This window comes from Balaenoptera borealis (genome assembly GCF_965194805.1).
Source record: "Balaenoptera borealis genome assembly, chromosome: 13".
In the NCBI taxonomy this organism is placed as follows: domain Eukaryota; kingdom Metazoa; phylum Chordata; class Mammalia; order Artiodactyla; family Balaenopteridae; genus Balaenoptera; species Balaenoptera borealis.
The window spans coordinates 56,954,745-56,965,988 of NC_138870.1; positions in this window are offsets into that span (position 1 = coordinate 56,954,745).

The following is an 11,244-nucleotide window of genomic DNA, read 5'->3' on the forward strand; positions in this document are numbered from 1 at the left end:
AGTGGATTAATTTTTCCAGTAGTTGAAAATGGTAAAACTGCCAAACTGAAATTGAAAAATTTTTTTGTATTTTCCTTGTAATTGAAGGTGAAGGCATCAATAAGCAAAGGGTAGTTTTAAGGCAATACTAAAGTTCTCGGTCCATGGTCTGTATTATATTTTTTTTCTCCCCATCTGCGGGGTGAGATCCACGCTTGGCTGTGTAGTGGTTCTGTGACCTGGGACAAGTCACTTTCACTTTGGGGAGCGGGGTGACAGTCACCATGACCGTCAACAAGCTAGTAATTGCTGTTGATGGGGCTCTTGAGAGGCTAGAAGGGAACTGAAGGGAAAGGGTCTGTGAGCTGTTGAGAAACCTTTGTCAGTGGAAGGTGTTATTATTGTTTGCCTTTGTCAGCAAAACCTCAGGAGAACCTCCACCAGGGGCTGGAGATGAGGAGGGAAGGAAGTGAAAGGAAAATCAAGCATTTTTGTTGCTATTTAAAAGCCACCCTAAGAACAAGACTTGCAGGGTAGAAAGTTGAAACTAAATGAGGCTTTCAGTTTTCTGTGGGTTTTAGTGATTCAGATTAGCCCGAGGTCTCCCCTTTTGTCTCTCCTGTGTGGCGGTGGTTACCCCTGGGGTTGGCAGGACATACAATGCCACTGTGCACACAGAACCCGCCTGCGCATCAGCCAGGTCTCCCCGCAAATCACAGCGCCTCAGCCGCTTCCAGTTTTTCTTTTTTAATATTCCTGGCAGGTTAAAATGTGAAAGGCCAAAACAGAATTACAAACATTGCGGTTCATTTTTAAATGTTTATGTTTAAAAACTTAGTAATTTTAACACATGCACTTAAATAAGCATGGTATAGTGATCTTGCTTTTCCAAAGATTACACTGTTTATAAGCAACACTTCTGTAGGGTGGGCTGTAGAGAGTGGGGTCCAAGTTTAAGGTGGTGTGATGGACGATTCCTTCCAGTCAAAAGAATGAATGTTACTGCCGTGTGTATGCTTATTTGGGAATGATGTCAAAAGTCTGTATTTGAGACTTTCTAAACTGGGAGGCTGGGCTAAAAGGCTCACCTGCCCTCCCTCCCCCAGCTGCTCAGCCCCCAAGCCCACCCTGAGACCCGACTATTAGTAAGTAATGACGACTGTGTGGAGAAGTGGGAGGAGAAAAATAGGGATGTTGGAGAGGTCCTTTATGGATGCCTTCCACAAATGCTTTTCAAGTGACTACTATGACCAGAGGCAACAACACAGTGCTGTGATCAAGCTCATATTCAGGGTGAGTCTTGGCAGTTTCAGAGGTTCAGTGTGTTACTGAACCTCTCTAAGCCTCAGTTTTCTCATCAGTTACCTCATTTGTGAGGCACCTCGCCTGTTGTTGTAAGGATTAAATGACTTATACACATAAAGTTATCAGAACAAGTGAACAAGCAATACAAAAGCTCTTGCCCTCAGGGAGCTTAAATTCCAGCTCCTTACTGCATTTTGCTTTGCATTCTCTCCTCTGCAAGCTGGTTGATCTGAAACACCTGCCTTGCAATATCTAAAGGTATTTGGTAAAACACAGGTAAATGTTACTCCACTGATGAGGGGTTAAAATAAGAATAAGAAATAAGAAACAGTGTTAGGCACTGTCTAGTGGCTGCTGATATTGTAGTGAACAAAACAGATGTGGTTCGACACTCATGGGTAGGAAAGATAATAGATACATAAATTGCTTTGCATAACGTAAACTTTTTGTTGAAGTAGAAAACGCATACAGAAGGTGCACAAATGATAAGTGTACAGCTCATTTTTCACAAAATGAACACACACATTTATAATTCATGCCCAGATCAAGAATCTTCTTAGCACCTCCAGATACCTCCATGTGCCCCCTTCCACTCACAATCCCCCCACCCCAGGGTTAATATTCTGACTTCTAAAACCACAGATTACTTTTGCCTGTTTTTAAACTTTATAAAAAGGTAAGCATAACATGTACTCTTTTGCGACTGGCTTTTTCTACTCAATATTAAGTTTGTGAGTTTCATCCTTTTTTGCGTGTGAGTTATAGTTTACTTATTCTCATTCTTGCATATTATTCTACTGAATGAATGAATATGCCATGGTTTTTGTATCCACACTACTGTTGGTGACATTTGGGGTGTTTCCTGTTTGGGAATACTACAATAATACTGCAGTTGACATTCTTGTACATGCCATTTGTTGAATACATGCATGCATTTCTGTTGGGAGTGGAATTGTTGAGTATAAGCTATGGGTATATTCAGTTTTAATTGATACTAGTAAACAGTTTTCCAAAGTAGTCACAGTTTGCACTCTGGTCAGCAGGGTATGAAAGTTCTGGTTTCTCTAAATTGTCTGTCTTTTTCATTTTAGTCATTTTGGAGGGTATGTTGTGGTATCTGCATTATGATCTTAATCTGCATTTCCCCAATGACTAATGAAATCGAATGCCTTTTCATATGTTTATTTTCTGTTTGGATATCTTCTCTTGTGAATTATCTTTTCTGACATTTGTCCATTTTCCTATTGAGTTCTCTTCCTTTTTCTTATTGATTTGAAGGACTGCTTTATGTATTCCATAGAAGAGTCCTTTGTCAGACATAAGTATTGAAACTCTCTTCCTCCAATTTGTGGCTTATCTTTTGACTCTCTTGATGGTTTTGAAGAACTGAAGTTCTTAATTTTAATGTAGTCCAATTGATCAATATTTTTCCCCTTAGGGTTAGTGCTTTCTGTGTCTTAAGAAATCTTTGCCTGAGGCAGTTCTGTGGCAGCAGTTAGTGCAAGGCTGGGAAATTTTTATGTGCTGTGTTGCCTGGACTAGCAAACAATACAGTCAGGATAGCAAAGGAGACCCCAAGAAACCAAAAGGTGAGATGTCTGCTCATGCCATCTTTGTGGAGAAAAATCCAGAGATCCGGTGATCTTTGCATTTTCCAAGTGCTCTGAGGTGTGATACAATGTGTGGGAAAGAGAAATACATATTTGGTGAAACGGGAAAGTGCACTTTGATCAAGAAATGAAGGATTGGAGATGAGTTAAGGGAGGCAAGAAAAAAAGATCACAATATCCAAATACCCTCATAACCCATCTGGCTTCTTCCTCTTCTACTTAGACCTCTGCCCAAGAGCAAATCCACAAACCCAGGCATTTCCACTGCAGATGTGGCCAAAAAGCTGGTGACATGGTATGGTATGCAAAATTAATAAAATGCCCCCAGGTGAAAGATATTTCACCCTAATTCCTGGAACCTATAAAAGGGATGAGACATCACTCACTCAGGTGATTGTGTTCTATGGCAGAGTTGGCCTTAAAATAGGTTATCTGGGTGGGTGTGATTTAATCAACAAAACCTTTCTAAGCAGAGAGCCTTCTCCAGTTGATGGAAGAGTAAGTCAGAGAGATATGAAGAATGAAGGGGATATGACTTGAAGATGCAGGAAGCCATGTGAAAGGAATTCAGGCCACCTTAAAGAACTGAGAGAGAACCCTGGCCAACAGCCATCAAGAAAACAGGGTCCTCAGTCCTGCAACCACAAGGAACTGAATTCTGGCAACAACCTGAATGAGCCCAGAAGTGATGTCCACTTAGAGCTTGCAGATGAGGATTCAGCTTGGCTGATAACTTGATTTCAGCCTTGTGATTCGCTGAGCAGAGAACCCAGTCACACCATGCTGGACTTCTGAGCTACAGGACTATGAGCTAATAAATGGACGCTGATTTAAGCTAAGATCGTAGTAAGTTGTTACACAGTGATAGAAAAATAAAACATGGAATAATTTGAGTGATAGTGAAAAATCACTTTATAAAAAGGCAACAGAGTTGAAAGAGATGAATGACAAGGATGTCGCCAACTATGATCAAAAGAAAAGTGATAGGATAAAGGGTCCATTTAACATTTTCTGGAAAAAGAAGATGGAGGAGGAAGATGAGGAGTATGAGATGGGGATGAAGAGGATCAGGAGGAGAATAATTAATAGAGCTGACTGTATTAATTATGTGACTACATGTAGGACAAATGCATTAATTAACCCACCTTCCATTTGAGAAGGTATCCGTTGCTCTGAGTTTAATCGCACACCTGGAACATGATCACCCTGTGGTTTTTGAAGCGCTCTAGAAATTGCACGTGGTTTCCAAGAAGTGTTTATGGGTGTCAGAAGCACCTAGAAATGCTATCAAAGTTCATATTTCTAAATAATTTTGAAATAAAAAGACACTCTTGTTGTCTTTACTACATCAACTTAGAGATTCATACGAGAGGGCAATTAAAATGTTTCTCGAATTTAAAATTATTTGTAATTTATTTGTAACATAGTGTTATCCATTAGAAATCCTGAGTTATCAACGGTACATACCTATAGTTTGTAAAAAGAACAAAACAAACTGGGCAACCTCTGTGGCCCAAGCTTGGTATTGTAATGCTGTGGGAGGTGGCACCTTTTTTTTTGGCCACTCTGGGTGGCTTGCAGGATCTTAGTTCCCGACCAGGGATCGAACTGGGCCGCCTGCAGTGGAAGCCCGGAGTCCTAACCACTGGACTGCCAGGGAATTCAGGCGGCACATTTCGTAGCGAGTTCAGGGATGAGGCCCAATCTGTTGGCCCCGCTTCAGGTTGTCCTGTTTTCCTGTACACTGTAGTGACGTAACATTCTGCTGACATTCTTATGCATGGAAAAGGGACATCGGTTGGCATGAGAAGTGTTCTGATTATTTTCAGTTAAATCTGGTGGTTTGAGAACAAACTGAAAAACTCTTCATTGTCAGAAACTCCTCATTGTCAGTGGATAGCCACTGCTTCAAGGAAAGTGCCTTCTGACTTTAATCACACGATTTGCAGCATTCTGTGTTTTTCTTTTTCTTTTCATTTTGTATGTTTAGAAAGCTAAGACTTCCGTTTCATGTAATGTGTTTATTGAAGCGAAGCATACTACAGAAGAGTGTATGTCTAGCCAGTGTGGAGCTTCATGAGTTTTCACAAAGTGAACACAAGCACCCAGGATGAGAAGCCACGCCCCCTCCCAGTTACAGCTGCCCCTTTACCCCCACAGGCAACCTCCATCCTTACTCCTAATACAAAGGTTTGATTTCTTTCAGAATGCTGCAGTGTTTTGAGAAGCAAAATAGAGCATCATATTTTTTAATTGGGAAAAAAAAAGGAAATTTTACCTCAAGGTCATGAAGATTTTTTCCCGTTTCAGAAGTTTTACCGTTTTCACTTTCGCATTGAGGTCTTGCTCCATCTCAATTTAATTTTTGGTTTGGTGTGAGGCCAGATAATGGTCCAACCTTGGCCTGACAGCCTGGTGTCTTCACCTGGCCCCTCCTCTTGGCAGGTCCCAAACTCCAATTTTCCTCTTGCGAGGCTGCTGAAAACTGAGATGATTTTCAGAGGCTTTCTGCTTCTGCTTTTTAGTCTCCAGTCCTCATATACCCCCAGCTCAGGAAACGTCCTGAAGGGGAATCCAGCTGTGTGCTGGAGGCCCCCCCATGTCTCGACTACAGATTCTCTGGTTTCTCTGTCCCCAGCTTCTCAGCTCCTGCCAGGACCCCAGATGGGTGAACATCCTGGTGGGTGGCGAGCAGCTGTTGGAGTCATCTCACCTCTCTGACTCTACTCACTCCCGTCCCAGCCCCTCAGCTGCTCTCCACTGCCTTCAGACAGATGATTTCTGCATTTTGGGACCTTTCTTGTTTTGCTGGACAGAAGTACTGGTCTGCTGCAAGTTACTCGATATCACTTGCAATAACAGATACATTTTTTTATTGTAATTGTGATAAAGTTGTGAAAGAAAAAAACCACACAGTGTGCTATTATAAGAGGGAATATTAGGAAGCTCTGGTTCAAGAAGTCCACTGTTTTCTGTAGAAGCCACTGTAATTTATCATTAGTGGCCCTGAGCCTTGAGCACATGGACAGGGCATTAGGGAGAAAGAAACAACAGCTAAACATCTCATCCTAACTTCCCCATCAGTCCTTTTGTGAAACAAGTGATTTCCCCTCTCTAGGTTCCAATTTCCGTGATCCTGGCATCTCTCCTTCACCTTAAGTACAGGATCCTATCTTTTAGATGCTTTAAACTCTTGGAACAAAAGGCAGCCTCTTAAGAAGAGGTGCCATGGAAATTTCCTTAACCTATTTAAAATGGTGCATGTACGCTGGAAAATCAAGATAGTAGTTTTGTTTGTTTGTTTGTTTTGTTTTGTTTTAAAGGTGGGGAGGAAGCAGAAGAAATTCTCATAAGGCCACTTACTATGAAAAGCTGCTGAGAGACAGTCCCTAGAGAAAGGATGTCTGAGGTATAGTCCCTTTGCCTTCGCACACTTTCTCCTATGGCTGCTCCTGGGTCTGCCTCAGCAGCTTGGGAATGAACACAGCTTTATAGAAGAAGTCATCTGCAGAAAATGAAATTAAACGCCTTCAGTTAATACTACCATAGGATTAAGGCTGAGCTTATCCTGATAATATTTAGCGTCCTGGGATGGAATGGAGTTCAGGGTACTTTCTTCTCTCACGTGCTTGAATTTGCAACTGACAATACCTAGTGATCAAGGAAGGAGTTGCGAAAAATAGAGCCAAGGTATGGATGAGGTCGGAGGCAGGCTGGATAGTCAGCCCTGGGAGTGGGATGGTCCTTCAATAAGGGGAAGTGTGGGCTTGCGTGCTACCTGACAGATGGCCTCCAGATGATGAAACTCTGTAACAGTGTAGGACAGGCGGGGACCTTAGCCAATCTGAGCGATCACCCCTTTGGGAGAAAAAAAATGCATGAATAATTAATTGAAATTCCCTTCTAAAGTAGGATCAGAAGAAAATGAATGTTGTCTAGATGCGAGCCAGCCCCAGAGATAACCTCAGCTAATAGAGGATATGATGGCTCAGAAGACAAATAAAATAAAGTGTAGGAGAACTACAAGAAAAACAAATGAAGGGAAATAGGGAGGGAAAAAACACAGGGTGAGCTGAGAGGAAGTGGCTACTTGGGGACAAGCCAGGGAAAAATGCTAAAAAAAAAAAAAAGAGCTCATTACTGTGTTGGGGGATGTTGACAGTCAGGAAGACTATGCATGTGTGGGCACGGGGGGGATATGGGAAATCTCTGTACCTTCCTCTCAATTTTGTTGTGAACCTAAAACTGCTCCCACTGCCCCCCTGCAGAAATAAAGTCTGAAAACAGAGAGCTTAGAAAAAGCCAGTCAAACACATAGCATTGCATGATTGCTGGGGTCAGGGGAGGAGTGTTAAATCATTCATTAGAAAAGCATCTTACTCAAGGGCTTGGACCTTGACCTTTCCTCTGTTTAATGCTAGGGAATATCCCTCTTGGGATTTTGGCCCCTGGTGGGGGGTAGGGGGAACCAGGAAGAACCACTCACAACAGAGAAGGACCCCAAACAGGAGTGGACAAAATACCTCGGGAAGCCTCTCAAGAAGGTCCCTGTTTTTCTTTCTCCATCCTTTAAGTTCTCATCCCTGTACTTTTACATCCTCTTCATTTGTTGCTGTGCTTTCCCATTCTTTTATGAAACTTCCTTATCTGGTCACTTCTGATATTTCATACTCCTCACCTAATTGCAGTAAGGAACAAGAAATGGGATAATAGCAATAAAACAAAGGTGGATGATAATATATTATATATTATGTCTTATTACATATGATTTATTACATAATATGTGTCATAATATCTTAATGTATATTAATATTGGCTTCACAGTGGAGACTAAGCATATGCCATTCTTGAAAATCTTCTCTCTTTTATTGTAAGATATGAATAGTCTCTGGGTTTGATTTTTATCTTGGCACTTGAAGGTTCACAATATTTTTCAAGACGTTCTGACTCTTGCCGGATCTCAGAACACCCATTCCCAAACCTGTACAATTTCCATTTTACCATTATTTTGAAATATGTATTTCCTGTATGATAGCACAATGAAACTTGTGCTATAATACACTCAAGCAAGTTGTGAGAGTAAACATAATGATACTTTGTACTTTTAAAGTGTCTTGCACTCCTAGAGCCAGAATTTCCCAAGCATCCGTGCAAACCAGGCAAGCACTGTGCGCTCGCAATTTTATAGCCAAGAAAACTGAAATATAGAGAGGTTAAGAGCTTGAGCCAGTGCCTTCCAGCAAGTCAGAAATAAAGCTGGAATCTGAGGGAAAAGCCTTATACTCAACATTGGACTTCCTGCAGCGGGAAACATGAAACAAGAAGGAAATATTATAAATTAGGGTTGTGGAAATATTTTAATCACATTTATATATTCACCAATTAAAAGCTAATATTTCATAAGTAATGTCATTTAAAAGTAGTACTAATAAAGAACATTGTGGGTTTTGTTTTAATAATTTGCTTCTAGATCTCTCATAATTAAAATTTGTCCAAAAACCACATAAATTGTCATGGTTTTAGCACAAGAATGGAGAGAATGAAATGAGCTTAAGAGTGACTATTAACTTTGTTTTCTTCAAGTGTAGATTTATGCTGGCATGTTTCCTTCTGGCTCTCATCTACCTTTTTGGAAGAGACGAGAGATCAGTTAGAATGATATCTATAATTTGAGAGTCCTAAGCTGCTATTAACGGTAAATATTCATGCATTACATTAAAAAAGACTGTGCAACAGTCAAACATAGGACATTTGCCTCAGATTCCTAGATCTTATAAAAGGCGAACCTGAGCGGGAGCTTGCTCAGCTGACCGGCACTTTACTTGTCCAGTCCAGAAACTGATGGAGGGCTGAGGTCTGATGCTATTGTTAGAGGGTGGGGAGGAGGGGTCAGGAATAGGGAATTTGGTCTGGTGTTGGCTATCAAGTTGGGTCAGACCCACAGGTGTGGAAACACCTGATCCACGCAGTCTGTCAGTGCCACCTGTCACCCAGCTGTCGCTAGTGAGTGGCTGGGTTGCACACGTGAAGTTCTGAGCCTCTTTGTAACCCACAAGACTGTGTTGATCTCGTGGAAAGAAAATTGGATTTGTAGTCAAGCGACATGCATCTAGGTCCTGTGCGGGCTGAGAGGCCTTGAAGGAGTCGCTTGACCACTTTGGACGACCCCAATTTGCCTTCTATACAAGAGGTATAACGTTAATATCTCACAGAATTCTTGCTGCAATTCGGTGAGATACTGCATCTGGGGGAATTGCTTTGGGAACTACGAAGATGACAGAAATATTAGTTACTGTTACACCAGTAAACGCTTCTCTGTGTCACTCAGTGAGCCGTCCACTGACGCCTTCTGGTCCTAACTCTCTTTTCTTCTAGTACATAACTCCTGAGAAAGCTCTTTAACAGGCTACAAAATGTATCCTGTCTTCAGGATGTACCCTGTGCTTAATTTAACACTCTGCGGTTATCCTGAAATTTTTAATGATTTTCAAACAAGGGGCTTGCATTATTATTTGTACTAAGCCTTACAAATAGTGTGCGGCCTGTCATGTTTTTCTAACTTATAAATAAATGCCTGACTTTAAAATTCCTTGGAGTTTACTTCATCCCTAATCATCTGCTTTGAGCACCTCTATGGAGCAAGTAGTTATAAACTAACATTTTTTATGTAAATAGTCTATATTTGATACATAGTTTGTGTGCGTGTGTGTTTTCTAGATAAAGCAGAATACAAAATTGTGACCCAATGATTGTTTCTCTCTAGAGTGTATAGATTCTGAATTTCCAGAGGAAATATGTTGTATATTCCTGCCCTGATGCCTGGCATATTAAGGTACTGAATAGAAGGTGGTGGAAGGTGTGTACCTTGTGTGCATGGTATCAGTCTGTTCTGAGAGACGTTCTCTTTGGATGACAAAAGCATCCTTAGGGGGTGATTTATGACTTTATTTTCTTTATTGTGTCTTATAATGACTAAGGGTGTTTGACTTTCAAAATACTAGTTGTTGCAGCTTTCTTCAAGTTCTTTTAAAGTATCCCATTAAAACCCTGACTCTCTAGGGAAAAAACTGCAAATGTATTTTATGTTTTGTTCCCAATTATAATACTGGGATATTACAAACCAGATATTCTTGTTAAGGAATATCTGTTAGGTTGACTTTGTTGGGTTATGTCATCTGGTAATAAAATGACAGTCAAATAATTTTAAAGTACATATAACTTGTTTTCAATTATAAGTCAAGGTGGTTTACCTCAGATGGGGTGGTGGACACTTCTGCAGGCAGAGAGAGGTAGTAGCAAACAGGAAAGAGAGTTTGTATTATATCTTGCTGCATAAAATTTTGCTCTGAAACATGTCAGTCTAAGACAGACATTTATTTTTCCACAGTTTCTGAAAATCAGGAAACTGGGAGCAACTTAACAAAGTTGTTCTGTCTCAGGGTCTCCCTTGAAGCTGCAGGCAAGATGTTGGCTGGGGCTGGAGGATTTTCTTCCAAGAAGGCTCCCTCTCAGGGCAGTTGGCTGGAGGCCTCAGTTCTTCTCCATGTGAGCCTCTCCGCTGGGCTGCTTGGTGTCCTTAAGACATGGCCGCTGGCTTCCACTCAAGCGAGTGATCCAGAGAAAGCAAGACAGAGGCTACAGTGACATTTATAATCCAGCCTCTAGAGCAATATCCTGTCCCTCCTCCTCTATTCTATTGGTTACACAAACTGTCTTACCTCATTCTGGCTGCTATAGCAAAATACCACAGATTGAGTGGCTTGTAAACAACAGAAATTTATTTCTCACACTTCTGGAGGCTGGAAGTCCAAGATCAAGGTGTGAGCATGGTCACCACATGGTTTTGGTGAAGGCTCTCTTCTGGATTCATAGCCAGCACCTTCTTACCATCCTCACATGGTGGAAGAGAGAAGGAATCTCTGCGGGGTCTCTTTTTTTAAATTATTTATTTATTTCTGGCTGTGTTGGGTCTTCGTTTCTGTGCGAGGGCTTTCTCCAGTTGCGGCGAGTGGGGGCCACTCTTCATCGCGGTGCGCGGGCCTCTCACCATCGTGGCCTCTCGTTGCGGAGCACAGGTTCCAGACGCGCAGGCTCAGTAGTTGTGGCGCACGGGCCTAGTTGCTCCGCGGCATGTGGGATCCTCCCAGACCAGGGCTCGAACCCGTGTCCCCTGCATCGGCAGGCAGACTCTCAACCACTGCGCCACCAGGGAAGCCCTCTGCGGGGTCTCTTTTATAAGAACGCTAATCCCATTCATGAGGTCTCCATCCTCCTAACCTAAGCACCTCCCAAAGGCCCCACCTCCTAATGCCGCCACATTGGCATTAAGACTTCAACATATGAGTTTTGC